The following is a 15,801-nucleotide window of genomic DNA, read 5'->3' on the forward strand; positions in this document are numbered from 1 at the left end:
AAAAGGGGAAAAGGGAAAGTGGAAAAGGGGCAGGACTCCAACCACATGACCCCGGCTGCTCTCCTGATTTTTCTTACTCCCCCTGTGGACACCCCTATTAATGCCGCCATTCTTTATCCCTAGGAAGAGAGTTGTAACGCTCAGTCATCTGGCACCTCTCCAGATGTTGCAAGCATGCCTCCTGGAGGATGCATCCAGAGGTGCAACAGGCAGCCTCCCTCGTGTTTCCTTCTCCTGGCTGGCCCAGGCAGCTTTCAGAGGGGTCTTTTTACCTTGAAACCCCCACCGGTTTACAGTGACGCTCTGATTATAAACCTCACAGGCTCTTAACTACAAGCTTTTGGAGTGAAACTGGCTGGAAACTGGCCTGCATTTGACAACTGGACCCCTGGACCTTGAAATGCTAAGGGCAAAGAATTGGATTAAAGTTAAGAATTGGATTTTAAAAATTGATCAGTAAAATCAATAAAGTAAATAAAGGCATTATGGGAGGTTGCAAGCCTGATATCAGTTAGGCCAAGGGTGTCCAACCTTGGCAACTTTAAGACCTGTGGACTTCAACTCCCAGAATTCCCCAGCCGGCATGTTAAAATATAGTTTGAAAAAGGCAAGATGGGTTCACTTTTTTTTTACGATGTAGCTAAAAAAGCCGGCTGAGCTTTGAAGATGCCATCATGGCTCCAATCTCGGCAGACATCCCTGAGCATTAGTTAAGGAAAAGGGTCTCTTAGCAGGAGGAACTGGCCGGCTGCAGGTCTAAATGCGATCTGCATGTTTGTTTAGGAGAATAAAAGAGCCCTAAGAATAAATGCAACCAAATAAATGCAAAAAGTTGCCATCCTTTGCGCTTTCTTTCCTAGCTTATGTAACAATTGACACGTGGAGAGAAATTCTCAGAGGTGAGATTGCAATTTGCCACCCTGTATAAAGCTACCCTCTTTGCTCCCCACCCTCTCTGCCCCCCACCCAAGCTGGTCTCCAGCTATTCAAAGCCTCTTTTGGGAGAGGACTGAGCATAGCGCCCCCTGGCGGCCCACAGGAGGCAGCCCTGTGCCCTTCACCTGTGCCCCTTTCCAAGCTTGTATGGCTTTGACAGTTCTTCTCTTCCCAGAAACCTAAACAGAGTATGGGCAGCTGGTCACAGGGGGGGCAGGGGCCGGGAGAAGGTCTGAGCTCTGAAGATGAAGCTCTCCCCACAGTTGAAACTCCCCCCCTTGCCTGGGAAGGGGGCCACCCCCAAATGCAAGCCAGAGAGCAGTGCTGATGACCGAACCTGCTGCCTAATTGCTCGCTTCCCCATCCCATCGCATTATTCATCCCAATTATTTCTTTTAGCTTTATTTATTTATTATGAAATTTATTTGCCGCCCATCTCTCATCCAACAATCCTGGGCGGCTTACAACATAACAAAATGAAAATGCTCAATTATAAATAACCCCAGCGAATAAAATCATTTACTGAAGATGGCAAAGGGAGGGGGGGCAGAAGGTGGGATTAGATTTTACTGAGTCCACCACCTTCAGTATGGAAACTCCCCCACTGGGTCCCCAAGCCAAATGATTCCTTTGCTGTTCAGGTGGGTTTCTCCATGGGGCCGTCTGGCCCTTCTCTCCGAGCCCTGGGTGTCAAGAGGCCCAGAAGGCCTGAGCTGCTTTTCCAGGGGTTGCCTCTGCCCCCCCCCCCATTCTGCAGGATGCCTCTCCTCTGGTGGAGCAGCTGCCCTGCGTGGCTGGCTTCGAGTCCCCCTCCCGCCCCAGTTGAGTCAGCAAGAGGGACTTCCACCAGCTTGGAGCCCCTCCGGGTCTGTCTTGGATTTATAGCCTGTCCAGAATGGAAGCATTGATCTCTGTCAGCTGCAACACATCATTTTGTAGCCTGCGTCCATATTTCTGGCCCTGTCAATAATTCTGCCTCAGACATGTTGCAATCCCTCCTGGGCTACTCCGGGTGACAGGAGCCTTTGCGGTGGCATCCTCTAAGCAGGCACCGCTCCTGGCCTGGTCCTGGCAGGTCTGCCTGGCCAGCCTGGGGGAGATGGATGCGGCTGGGGCCGCCTGGGGAAATCTCCTTGATCTGGAGAAGCGCTCAGAGGTTTGGCCAGCCCTGCAGCCTGACACTCGGCCGCTCAGCTCTTTGAAGTGGATTTTGTCACTGCAGGTTTGAAATATCTCTCAAAGGGTGGTTTTGTGGGTGATGGTGGCACAGGGGGAAACCTCTTGAGCGCCCTATTAGGCCCAGAAGGAGGGGAGCCTGCGGTGCTGAACATCTTCCTGGCCCACCTGCAGGTGGAGGGACCCCCCCGTCCTGTGGCGCATCAGAGGCTCTCTGTGGAACGTGCCCTCCAATGCAGTTGGTTGCCAGAGGTACCCCAAGAATTTGGGGAAAGAGACCTCCGCCTGGTCCAGCTGAAATGCTGGGGATGGGGTCCCCAGGGTAGCTGGGCTGGGCTGCTCAAGGCCAGAGGGAAGTAAGCCAGGCTGAGGGTCTCCTGCCTCCCCTTTGCCCCTCACTCCTCTTTTCACCTTCCCCCCTTTGCCAGGCCTGGAAGTGCTTCGCGGGGGGGGGGGCGTCTGCTCCCCCAGACTCCCTCCCTATTGGTTGTGGGATAGCTCTCAGGAACTGGGGTGGAGGGAGCCCTCCGGAATTTCAGCAGCTGGCCCGCCGCCCCCTCCCCCTCCCCCTCCCCCCCTTCCATCGGCCCGTTCCCCGCTCGCTCCCCCGCCCAGTGCAGCAGCTGCATCGCGAAAGCTTTTCCAGGGTGAGCGACCCATCGCCGCCTCCCGCCGGTTCCCCCGCCCTCTCCGCCATCTGCAGAAAAGGGGCCGGGCCCCGCCCTCCCCCCTCCCCTCCGCCCGTCGGTTGCCCCCCCTCCCCCCGGCCGCCGAAAAGGAAGGACTGGAGCCGAGGCGAGGCGAGGCGGGCGCGGCGCTTCTGCAACCGGGCGCCCTCACTGCTGCGCCCTGCCCGGCTCTCCAGCCCACCCCTGGGCGGCGCTTCCGCCGCGCTCCGCCTCTTCTCCCGCCGGCCCGGCCCGGCCCAGCCCAGCCCAGCCCGGGTTCTGCAGGGCTGCGAGGAGGCGAGGCGGAGCGGGCAGCGGCCCTTCCCGGAGCCCGAGCGGCCGGAGGCGGCGGCGGCGGCGGCCCCTTTGCGCCCGCGGGATGGCCGAGCCCAGCTGAGCGCTTCTCCACGGGCGCCGCCGCTGCCGGCCTCGCCTTTGTCTCCCCCGCACCATGGACCCCGCGGGGCGCCGGCCCGGAGGGGAGCCCTGAGCCGCCGAGGGCCCCGCCCGGACCCCCGCCGGAGGATGCCGCCGCCGCCGCCCCTCGGCTGAGAGGAGCCGCTCCCAGGTGGGTCTCCATCCGGCAGGGGGGGCTGCGCGGGGGGCGAGGGGGCGCCGAGCGGGCGGGGACCAACCGGCTCTCCTTGGCGGAAGGGCTGCTGCGGCGGGCGGGCCGGGCGGGGACCAAGGGGCTTTGCGGAGACAGGGCTGGGGCTTCCCGGCTTGGGGGGGACTGTCTGCGGCGGGAGGGGGATGCGCAAAGGCGGCGCGGCGGGGCTGGCCGGGCGCCCGGCATTGGCCCGGCGCGGTCCTCCCGCCTCTCCTCCGGCCCGGGGGACTCCGCCGCCCCGCGCCCCGGCTTCGTGCGGCTGGGCAAGTGGAGAAGCGGCGCCGGCGCCCCCCCACCCCCTGCTGCTGGCATGGCTGAAGCGCCTCTCAGAGCGCTCGGTGGCGGCTCCTCCGCTTCTGAGCGGGCCGAGAGGGGCAGCCTCCCCAGATGTTGCACGACCCCCGCCGCAGCTGATGGCGCCGGAAAGAGTCTCGGTTGCCCCCCCCCCCCTCCGCTGGGTGGGAGCAGCTCCGGCCTCGCCGCTGAACCTTGGGCGGGAGGGTGCAGTTTGCCTGGGCAAGAAGACCCCCGCTGGGGAAATGGCTGGCCAGAGGAGGGGTTACCTCCCTCCATTCCGCCCCCTCCCCAGTTCATTCCCCCCCGCATGTCTGGCTCTGCAGCTTCTCGCGTCCCTGCGGCTCCCGAGCAGAATTGCAGCGGGAGGGGATACGCTGGTCCAGCTCCCCCCTCCCCCCCCTGCGCTCGTTCTCTCCTTCTCTCTTTCCCCCTGCCCTCCGGGTGGATGGCCAAGGCTTTCGGAGAAGGGGAGTCGCTCCTCTCGTCAAGACCTGACCCCCCCCTCTGGAAAGCCCCCTCCCCCGCACCCTACTGACATTGGCACTGCCAAACGCCGGGCGGGCACAGCACACAAGGAGGCACGTCTGCAGCGCCGCGTTCGCTTTCCCGTCGTCGCCCCCCCCCCATCACACACACACACACACACACACCACGCAGCCTGGGGAAAAAACAGCCACACAACCAAATAGGCAGGCTATTAAGAGACCCTCAAGCGGTTCGGGATGGGTCCGGAGAGCTACAATCGGGTTTCTGCCTGTGGGCTGTGCTAGAATGGGAAGGAAGGGAAAAGGGGAGGGGTCTCCCCCACCGCAGTTCGCAGGAAGGGGGAAAGGCCGGGGATACCCAGAGCCCCCTCTTGGTATGGCCAGACCCCGCCATCTCCCAGAATTCCCAGCGTAGTGAAAGGAGTTATGAGAGCCTACCACATCTGGACAAGGGCAAGGCATCATAACTGCTGGTTGGTTTGGAGGTGGGGGCTGTTCTGTACAGATTCTGGCAACAATCCTCCCCCCTGGGTGTTCCTGCCTGAGTGGCTGCTGTTACCTACCCATTTACCTGGCCAAGCCCCCTGATGCTGCATTGAGCCTTTCGATTAAATGTATCCCTCTCTAAATAAAGGAGTAATAATGGTTGTCTCCCATGGAGCTGGCTGCAATCTTTTGCCACAGAGGGGCACTCTGGGAGCTGTTTACTCACAAGTAAACCCCACTAGACGCCTATGGTTTGCTCTTCTAAATTGTAGCTCTCCAGACCAGGGGTTTCAACCTCATCAACTTTAAGATGGGTGGACTTCAACTCCCAGAATTCCCCAGCCGGCTCTTAAAGTTGTCGAGGTTAAAAAAAACTCAGATCCAGACCAATTTCTCATCTGGAAGATTTGTGGGGAGGAATAAAATCCCACTCATTTGGAGAGGCCCAGACCTACTGTAGCTCTATTCAGATGTAACAATAAACCAGGATTCTAAACCATCGTCTATAGGCAACCCACAATAGCCTGCAACATTCCAGACCCAAACAAATTGCAATAAGCATTTAACGTAAAAGACTTTTTCCTTTCTATTTTCTTTTCGTTTTGCTCTTCAGGGTGGTGAGTGACAATGAAAGCCACTAGAAAGCTCATATAATAATTTGAAAGTGCTTTCATACCCCTGAGATAAAAAGAAAGTTGCCTCTTTTACAAACACGGATGCAATAAAAGAAAGCGGCTATATTACATTCACGGAATTTACATAAGGGCGTCCCTAAAGGGCTCCCGGCAGCAGAGAAGAGGAGAGGAGGAGGGAAGGAAGGAAGAAGGAAAAAGGAAGGGAAGAAGGAATAGAGACTGGAGGGAGGGAGGGAGGGAGGAAGGAAAACAGAGAAAGCAAAAGGAGGGAGGGAGGAAGGAAAAGAGAAGGGAGGAAGGAAGGAGGGGGAGAAGGAAGGATGGGAGGGAGGGAGGGAGGAAGAAAAATGGAAAGAAGAAAAAGGGGAGGAAGGAAAGGGGAAGGGAGGAGAGGGGGAAAAGGAAGGGAAGGGAAGGGAAGGAAGGAAGGAGTGAGGAAAGGGAAAGGAGAAAAAGGGAAAGGAGGATAGAGGGAGGGAGAAGGTAGGAAGGAAGATGATCAGTGGTGGGATTCAGGCAGTTTGCGCCGCTTCGGGAGAACCGGTTGTTAACTTTCTGAGCAGTTTGGCAAACTGGTTGTTGGAAGAAATCATGAGGGCAGAGAACCGGTTGTTAAATTACTTGAATCCCACCACTGAAGATGATGTTCCTTCTGGTAGCAAAAGACCATCAGCCTGATTTCCTGAGGCAGAGAGTTCCGTAGGCAGGGCACTGCCAAGGCCTTTGCTTGTCTTGCCCCCCTGCCAGGCCAGCTAGTAAGACCAAGGGCTGCCTTGAACCCTGGCCTGGATAGCTTCTCTGTTCCAGGGTCCTCTCCTGGGGAGAGGAAGGGCACGCCTAGTTTTCTTCACTCCTGCTTCTCCACACTCCGCAGCTTGTGTTGCACACTTGAGTAACACAATGGCGTGTGCGATCAGGCTAGGCAGGGGCTGCTGTGCCCCCTTGTGGGTGCTGTCCTTGTGCAAGGTGTGGGGAGTGTCATCCATCAGCATCAGGTCAGGAAGAGAAATACAGACAGTCCCCAACTTACGACCGTTTGTGTACTGACCGTTCGAAGCAACAACCTCACTGAGAAAAGTGACAGGACCGGTTTTCACATTTTCACACCCTGCAGGAGCCCCCTGGTCAAAATTCGGGGGCTTGGCATGTACTTAGGATGGTTGCATCGTCCCTGAGTCCCGTCATGGCCAGTTGCTCCTTTCCCAGCCGGCTTCCAACAAGCAAAGCCAGATTCACTTAACAACCGTATCCATCATTTAACGGCTGTAGTGATTCTCTTGGGACGAAACTCACTTAACAATGACCTTTTTTTGCATAGCAGTGGAAATTTTGGGCACAGTTGTGGCAATAAGTTGAGGACTTGCAACTTGAGGGCCGGTCCACACTGTTGCCTCCGTCAGTTTGCTGAGAAGCGAATGGCCAGGATGCCTGTTGCATTTTTCCCTGGGCTGCAATATAGAGGAAGCAGCTCCTAATGGTCGGAGGAGTCCTTGGTGCTCTCTGAGCTGAGTTGCTTCCTTGCAGATGTTTCGTGACCCAACTAGGGAACATCATCAGTGCTAGAAGAAATGGGTTTGTGGAGAGGAGGAGCAGGAGGGGGACTGTGGGCTCCTTAGTGCGCTCTGAGTTGGTGATTTTCTTGCAGATGTTCCATGACCCAACTAGGGATATTGCTCCTCCTGCTCTTTGCTTTCTCCGACCTCCAGATGAGTCGAAGGGTGTGTGTGAATCCCTGAGCCCTGGGGAGGAGGGGAGGGCTGCTTCTACGCCTGCCATCCATCTGCCTGAAAAGGGACCCCCTGCAGCAAATACATCCATCCTCAATCTGCTTGCTCAGGAGCAACTGCTCTGCAAACCCAGGAGGAAGGGAGGCTGCCACAAAGAGAGCCTGGCCGGTCTTCCTGCAGGGAGTGGGGGGCAGGGGGGAGAGGTGAGGCCTGGGGGGAGGGGGGCTACAACCCGGCTCTTCCCGCATCTGCTGGTCAAAGAGCAGCTGTTTATGGCAGAATTGGGGCAGGCGGGTAGCTGCAGGAAGGCTCCGTCCATTATCTCCTCTCCATGGGTTATTCTCTACCCCCTCCCCCTCCCTCCCCCTTCCCAGCAGCTGCTACAGACAGTTCCCAAGGGAATTCTCTGTCAGCATTTGGACAGGCGGCCCCGTCTTCCTTTCCACTTGAGACCCCAATTCCCTGCCCTGTCGAGCAGAGGGAAGCAGTGGCAGCCAGGTGTGTCCAGGATTGGAGCCCTGCGGGGTTTTTTTCTCTTGCAACCTCTTGTCTTGCGTGCTTTGGGGGAAGAAGGGGGGGGGGCGAGGGCCGTGCTGGGCATGTGGGCAGCGAGGGCTCAGTTGGACCGGTGCTCCCTCTGGGGAGAGAAGAAAGCAGGAGACCTAGAGAGGCATGGGGTCAAATGAAACTTCTTTGCACATTCCTGTCCAGCTTTGCTTCGTGGATTGATTGAAATGTTTGTCCGCATTTGATGTTTTTGGCTGGTTTTGGGGATCGCCTCGGCTTACCGTCCCTCAGAGGCTTGAGATCAAAACCCCAGCGAGGCCGTTTAGGATGGCCAACCGCACAGCCCGGGCTCTGAAGCTGCCAATCTGTTTTTGGCCTTCCGATCTGCAGGAAAATCCCTGTGTTGGGGGTTGACCCCCACTTCTCCAGAATTGCCACAAAGCTGTAGAGGGCTGGATGCAGTTCTGGGGCCCCTGCCCAAAATGTAATATGCCTTCTATTATAAAGGCAGAAGGCTCTGCATTCGGGCAACCCTGAAACCTGGATCTGGGTTTGCACAGCCCTCCAGACCTCAACTTGAACTAACAAAATACAGGTACTTACAACCATTCATTTAGTGACCGTTCCAAGTTGCAATGACACTGAAAAAAGTGACTTAGGACTGTTTTTCACACTTACATCCTTCGAACATCTCCACAGTCTGGACACACAGCAACCAGCTCATATTTTGAGAAACGTTGGGCTCAATTGCCGTCATAAGTCGAGGACTACCCTGTTTGGCTCCTGGGCCTGTAAGGGACATGATAGTTTGCTGTCTTATGTGACTGAGGTGCGCAATCTGCCAAGCCCTCCTTTCTCCTGATAAAACAGATCTACTCAGCTGCAAAATCTGGATTGTGTGACATTTTTGTGATTTTTATCAGGATCTATTATCCTTTTTTGAATTAACCTTCTGCAACTGCTGCCCAGAGTTGCTTTGAAATGAGATGGGTGGCAACTAAATTTAATTGATGATGATGATGATAGTAATAATAATGTGGGAGATTCCAGAGGTCCAGGAAAAGGACTCCATTGTTTTTTCCAATGCACTTTGGGTGATTTTGGTAACAAACCCGAGATCCTAGGATGAGAATCATGTCTACGTCTTAACAATAAGAGAATAACAGAATCACAGAGTTGGAAGGGACCTTGAAGGTCTTCTAGTCCACAAATGGCTATTCAGTCTCTTCTTAAAAGCCTCCAATAATGGAGCACCCACAACATCTGGTGGCAAGCTGTTCCACTGGTTAAGTGTTCTCACTGTTTGGAAGTTTCTCCTTAATTCCAGGTTGCTTCTCTCCTTAATTACTTTAGACTCCCAGGACTGGTGAAGTCCTTTTCTGGGTGAAAAGCAGAACCTGTAACTGGAGTGGCTCACCTCTCCCCAGACAGGTGGCAGGTGTGTGTGGCTCCCATAACAATTTTAGGCACGGCTGCCAGAAGCAGGAAGGGCAGGCTGGGGTGGGGGGTTGAGTGCATTTTGCTATCCCACGTGTGGCTGTTTCGTGCATGTCTAAAATGTGTGCGTGCTTTTTGGGGGAGAAAAATCAGGGACATTTGTGGAGGAGATTAAAATAGAGCAGAGCTGCTATTCCTGATACCCCAATGCGGATCCTGACCCATGCGATATGGGCGCGTCTCTGCCTTTGCCAAAGGTAGCCGTGCTTGGCATTCTGCGCATCTGAGAGGGACTGTTGGTTCTGGCCCTTTGAAAGCCTTCGGGGCAGGGGGAGGAGGAGCAGGGAGGAGGGCTAGATGCCGGCCACAAGGCCCCTTCCAGGATTGACTGCTGCCCTCCCTTCCTCTCCCCCTCCCCAAATTGGAGAGCAGGTGGGAAACCCACATCAGAGGGCAGCTCCAAGGGAGAGAGACTCTGCCGGGCTGTTTTGCAGTCTGCCTAAGCAGCAATTAGTTAGTCCTTGACTTACAACCCAGTCGTTATTGTGACCACGCCCAATTTCACAAGCTTTTCTGCCGTGGTCATTAACTGGAGCCATTTGTTGCTGGAAACGTGTGACCCCAAAAGTCAAGCTGATCGCAATGGGGAAAGTGGTCAAAGGTCTACCTGGACGGGCGAGAGGCAGGACTTTGATGGCACTATCACAACGGTCATCTTTGTTGGACCACATCCCGGACTCACAGCCTACTTCTGGGGGGAGGGGGTCCTGCCAGCCAAGGACAGTGTCGGTGGGGCTGGGAAGCATGGTCCAGGCAGTCCAGCAAAGAAGCATCAGAGTAGGTTGAAGTGGGAATGGGCTCACCGCAGCCCCCCCCCCCCGCTGCCCTTTCTGGCCATTCTGCCCCCTCCCCCATCTGCAGAGGGAGGCTTCCAGATGTGGATGGAAGAGGGAGGTGGGCCTACCTGGCCCCTCCCTCCTCTGCTCCGTGGTTCTGCCAGAAGCTGAGGTGAAGCCTCCAGGATGGGCATCATCCAAGGTGGCAGCCGGATGTCCAGGTTTGCCACTCTGGAGCTGGCAGAGGGGCTGCCCCTCTTCGGAGAGGGGCTTCTGCTTGGCAGCTCTTCAGCTTTCCACATGTCCGGACTGTGGGTCTCTCCCATCTTTTTGCCTTAAAGTTGGGGCTGGACCCAAATGGAACTCTCTGGGCTTTAAGAGCGAGAGGCCTGGTTAAAAAGTAGGTCACTTTCACTTCCCACCACCTACTACGAAGAGGATCAGCTCGCTTTCTTTTAAAAAATGAAATCTCTTAAGTTCCCAGACACAGGCCACATTTTCTGCTATTAAATGTGATTTGATATCCCCTGGGCATGACGGAGCTGCAGACCAGCCTGCCTGACCTCCTGGGCAGGGAAATTTCCCTCCTCCTCTGCTCCGTGGTTCTGCCAGAAGCTGAGGTGAAGCCTCCAGGATGGGCATCATCCAAGGTGGCAGCCGGATGCCCAGGTTTGCCACTCTGGAGCTGGCAGAGGGGCTGCCCCTCTTCGGAGAGGGGCTTCTGCTTGGCAGCTCTTCAGCTTTCCACATGTCCGGACTGTGGGTCTCTCCCATCTTTTTGCCTTAAAGTTGGGGCTGGACCCAAATGGAACTCTCTGGGCTTTAAGAGCGAGAGGCCTGGTTAAAAAGTAGGTCATTCACTTCCCACCACCTACTACGAAGAGGATCAGCTCGCTTTCTTTTAAAAAATGAAATCTCTTAAGTTCCCAGACACAGGCCACATTTTCTGCTATTAAATGTGATTTGATATCCCCTGGGCATGACGGAGCTGCAGACCAGCCTGCCTGACCTCCTGGGCAGGGAAATTTCCCTCCCTCCCTCCCTCCCTCCTTCCTTCCTTCCTTCCTTCCTTCCTTCCTTTTCTTACTATTCTCCCTCCTATTCCCTCCTTCCCTCCCCATCTTCCTTTCTCTTTCTCTTTTTCCTCCTCTTTTCCTTCCTTCCTTCCTTTTCTCTCTGTTTTCCCTCCTCTTCCCTCCCTCCTTCCCTCCCTCCCTGAGCAGAGTGTTTGAAGAGCAGCTCACCCCCTCCCTGGACCGTCCAGCCATCCTGCCATTGCAGGCGATCCAGGCTTGTTCTTGAGGAGGCTGGAGCGAAGAGCAGCCAGCCTGGCACAGCTTTGCAGCCCCTCACCCAATGGGGGCCTTGCGAGACAGCCCCATAAATATGAAGTAGAGCAGAGCCAGCAAAAGCCCCCCCCAGGCCTTTGTCTTGCAGGGGGGCTCTGCTCCCCACCTGCCTCTTCCCAGCTGGAGGCTTCTGGCTTTAAGTAAGGTGAAGAAATGTGGCTCTGCCGCCTCCCTGCTCTCCCCCACCCCAAGACTGAGGGGAGGGGAAGGCCTCTGGCTGGGATGCAGCCCTGGGGAAGGGGGACTGCCTCTCTGATCCCCTCCTCCAAAGACAGGAATTCCACAGCCACCGTCCTTGGATATTGCCTTCCCTTCCGAGGGTCCCTTCCTGGCTTGCACGAGGGGGCTTCCAGACAAATGTAAGCCGCGGTTGTGTAAGCTGTGCAAGTGAACAAAGAGGCTGCCAAGGCTGCTTACTGGCACCTCTTCCCAGGAACCTTGGAGCATTTGCCTTGCAGATTCTCCTTCCTGGATCTTGCTGGTGCCCTGCAGGGATGGTGAGCCTGAGGTTGGGGGCTTCAGAGGCTGAGATGGGGTGGGGGTTGCCTCTGTCTTCCTCCTCCCTGCGTGCACGCGCACACACACACCTGGGGGGGGGTGCTGGCTGAGGCTTTTCGGAGCAAGGCCTTGGATCGGCAGCCACAGCTGAGCTGGCCAGGCAGATATAAATCAAGGCTGGCAAAGAGCCTGTTTGGCTCTCCTCGGAGCCCCCCTTAGCTCTCTAAGGCCCTTTGGGGGGGGTCTCCAGATAGCAAATGTGAAGTTAAGTGAAGGCCCAGAGGAGAGCCTGTTTTGCTGGGTAGCCCCAGGATCAGGATGAGGAGGCCATGAAAACTTGTGGGGTGGGGGGGGGGAGAACCAAAGGTGCCTTTCCAAAACCGGATTTTCTTCGTTTCTCCTTGAAGTCATTTTGCTCCTCATCCAAGAAGCTTCTTCAGTTCTGACTGAATGGTGGAGGATGGAAGGATTCATATTTTTTGCAGTCCTCTGGTCGTTAGTATTCTCTCTGAGAGTCGTTGAGGCCACTTGGAGGTTTATCTCTGCCCTCGGGGTCACCTGAATATTGCCATAGATATTTGGGGGCATGGGGGGGGGGAGAACTGGGCCATTCAGACTGAAGGGTGGGAATCTATTTCTGAATCCTGCATTATTACATGACGTGAATGAGAAGAAAAGGAGGCAGTTCATGCAACCTGTGTAATATGTTCCCTTAGGCATAACGTTCTTGTTTCTGAAGTGACGGGCAGGGGTGACTGGCAGCAAGGATGGCCCAACAGAAGAGAAAACTTGCAGCTGAGGGTTGAGATGAGGGGTCCTTGGTGCTCCCTGAGCTGGGTGGTTTTCTTGCAGACCTTTCCCTACCCAACTAGGTAACCTCATCAGTGTTAGAAGGGGGGGTGGGCTTACAAAGGATAAGAGGGCAGGAGAAGTAGGAGGAGCCATGCTGGATGGGGAATTCTGGGAGTTGAAGTCCACAGATCTTAGAGTTGCCAAGGTGGGAGCACAAGTCTTTCTCTCCTGTCCCAGATGTGGGTTACCCTGATCTACAGGGCTCCCCAAATGCCAATTGATTTTTTTTTAATCCACCAAGCTTGCTCTCCTTTGCCTGGCGGTTTCCAGATGTGTTTGGGAGTCTAACCCAACCTTTCCAGATGGGCATCTTGCCAGCTGGCTGGCCTGCTGCAACCCCTCCCCCTCCCCAAATATCTGGAGGGCCCCAGGTTGGCAAACATCTGTTTATTTAAGCAGGAAAGGCATGAAAGGAAGAAGCTGAGTGGGGGGGGGGCTTGGGTTGAAAGCATATTTCCATTGCCTCTGCTCTTATCAATTGCTTCCTAAAGAATTCCATTTGATTTTCTCCTTAGGTTTTAAACAGGTATGTTGGCAAAGAAACCCAGGGCGCTTTTGGTATTTGGCATTCCTGCTTATTCCCAGCTCCGTTTGCTGCGTTTTAGTTAGATTTTGAAAGTCTTTTGGGGGGGAGGCACATTAACAGATAAAGTATGTTGATAAGTATATAAATAAATATATTTGTAAATGCCAGGTAGCTATCTATCTGTATTTGTGAAGAACAGATACACACACACACATTCGTCATTTAGCTATAATACACCAAAGTTGGTTTTGTTAGTATTGTCATCAGTCAGACATGGGGCAGTTATTTATCAATGAGTTTTACTTCCCCAGTGAAGAATAAAAACTTCCTAGTTTCCAGCCTTTTGTTTTCCTTTCTGGTTCTGTAATTTTGCACATCTCTTCAGCTGCCCTTGGTTTATGCTCTGCACAAAGGCTAATTTTAGGGGTTGTGTATAATTATTTATTTCTATTTATCAAATTTATTTGCTGCCCATCTTGCCATAAGACTATATTTGTCGAACTGAAAAATCACAACAAGCTTTTGCTAAAATTGGGTTTTACATTTTGTAAGAGGGATTCTGGACCTCGAGTAGTGCTGAGTTCCAGCCTTCACGCTGTCTGAGACTGATGATATCAGCCTACCTCTCAGGGTTGTGCTGAAGATAGGTTGATAGGGTCAACCTATTCTCCAAAGCACCTGAAGGCAGGACAAGAAGCAACAGATGGAAACTAATCAAGGAGAGAAGCAATCTGGAACTAAGGACAGTGAGAACAATTAACTAGTGGAACTACTTGCCTCCAGAAGTTCTGGGTACTCCAAGGAGTGCTTTTAAGAAGAGATTGGTCCACCATCTGTTTGAAATGGTATAGAGTCTCCTGCCTGAGCTGGGGGTTGGACTAGAAGACCTCCAAGGTCCCTTCCACCCTGTTATTCTGTTAATAGCTAGGAAACCCTTCGGTTTCTCTGTGAACTCAATATGCTCCTATTTAGCATCCTCTCTAATGTTGTTGTTTCTATTCCCTCTCTGGCATTTTATACAGATTCTTGTGTCTGCTGGGCCCCCAGTTTTAAATCCTTCTTAAAATTGGATTTCTGCCTGTTTCTGAGCATTAATCTACTCTCCGCCCCCTGCAAAAAAAGGCAAGAATAAATAGCGGATGATGAGAATAGAAGGGTTGCCTTAAGGATGATGGGAGGAGGAGGAGGGGGGCCCTCTTGGAGTAATGTTTTTAGTAACTAGGAGACCCTTTGATTAATGCTTCTAGTCCTTTGAAGCAACAAGACAAGTTCTCCAGGAGGAATGTGGAGTCTGATAAGAACTGGGACCAACTTGCTAAAGACTAAAAAAGGCTGTACGAAAATTTGAACTTGTAACTTGCAACTCACCACAGGCAGTCCTCGGACTTATGACCACAGTTGAGTCCAAAATTTCTATTGCTCAATGAGACAAGGGAATTTTGCCTCATGTTATGAATCACTGCAGTGGTTAAATTACTGACAAAGTTGTTAAGTGAACCTGGATCCCCTCACATTGACTTTGCTTGTCGAAGGTTGCAAAGGGGGGGGGTCACATGACCTTGGATGTTGCGACCGTCATAAATGTGAGTCAGTTGTCAAGCATCTGAATTTTGATCACGTGACCATGGGAATGCTGCAACGGACGTAACTGTGAAAACTGGTCATAAGTCAGTATTTTCATTGTAACTTTGAACGGTCACTAAACAGAACGGTTATAAATCGAGGACTCCCTGTGTAGACCCTAATTATAATGTAAAAAACCAGGCTTCCTGAATAGTTGAAATCCAGTCCTAAAATCACCAATTTTACGAATGAGATAAAAATGTAGGAAGATAGAAAACCACTTTTCAATTCAATTAGACCATATGGGGCTTAGTTAACATGTTTTGCACAACAGCCGATGTGATCTTGTTAATGCATCATCCGGAAAGTATTGTGGGATGCTATGAAGTGTAACCTGTTATGTGGATTGTGTCGGCAGTTGGTCAAATCATGTCAACCAAGTCCAATACCCCAATAATATCAAGCTGGCTGGGGAATTCTGGGAGTTGAAGTCAAGACCTCTCATAGTTGCTAAAATTGAAAAAGGCTGCCCTAAGTATTCATCTCCCGCCCCTTTGGGGGCAACCCGTCCCTCCCCTGTGATTTCAGGAGGACGCTGACCATATGCTCTTTTCCAGCAAGACACCTCCTCAGAGTTCTCCCTGATTTGCAGCCCAGCAACATGGGCTCGTGAACACCTCTGTGGCCTCTGTGGCTCAGACTGCTACTGCAGTCTGTTATTAACAGCAGCTGCCTGCAATTACTGCAGGTTCTAGTCCCACCAGGCCCAAGGTTGACTCAGCCTTCCATCATGAATTGTAGGTCAAAGGATGTTTTAAAAGAGTGGCTGAAAAAGATGAGGGCCCCCCCCAGTACAGAGCGTGTCGTATTTGGGGTGGGCACGGCTGAGAAGTATTAGGGGAAGGTTGCAAATAGGGTGAAATAATCATGAAATGATTATTAAAGGTAATCAGCCAGTTGCAGATCATGGACATGCACTAATTAGGAGGATTCAGTGGCCTCTGGGTTTTTGTCTTTTCTGTCCTCTTCCCCCCCCCCAAATCTGTGCTGAGGACCCCGAATGCAGCCTCCAAGGAAAGACCCCTTCTGCAAGGCCCAAAATCCTGGGTGGGGGGAGCCAAGGTCATTTGGCATCTGTTTGCTGCATCATGAATTTGACTCAGGCGCATGACAAACCAGCCAGCCGGCTCCATCCCACCACCTCGGAGGAAAA

At 53.4% G+C, this 15,801-nt stretch overlaps 1 protein-coding gene across 1 annotated transcript in view; it reads left to right on the forward strand.

The window, feature by feature from the left end:
- The first annotated feature begins 3,231 nt into the window (after nucleotides 1-3,231).
- Nucleotides 3,232-15,801, forward strand: part of LRFN1 (leucine rich repeat and fibronectin type III domain containing 1) — a 33,983-nt gene continuing 21,413 nt past the window's right edge. The window contains exon 1 of the mRNA XM_058195713.1: nucleotides 3,232-3,348. The gene's annotated coding sequence lies outside the window, so the exon portion shown is untranslated. The remainder of the gene's footprint in view (nucleotides 3,349-15,801) is intronic.

This window comes from Ahaetulla prasina, chromosome 10, assembly GCF_028640845.1.
Source record: "Ahaetulla prasina isolate Xishuangbanna chromosome 10, ASM2864084v1, whole genome shotgun sequence".
Taxonomy (NCBI): Eukaryota; Metazoa; Chordata; class Lepidosauria; order Squamata; family Colubridae; genus Ahaetulla; species Ahaetulla prasina.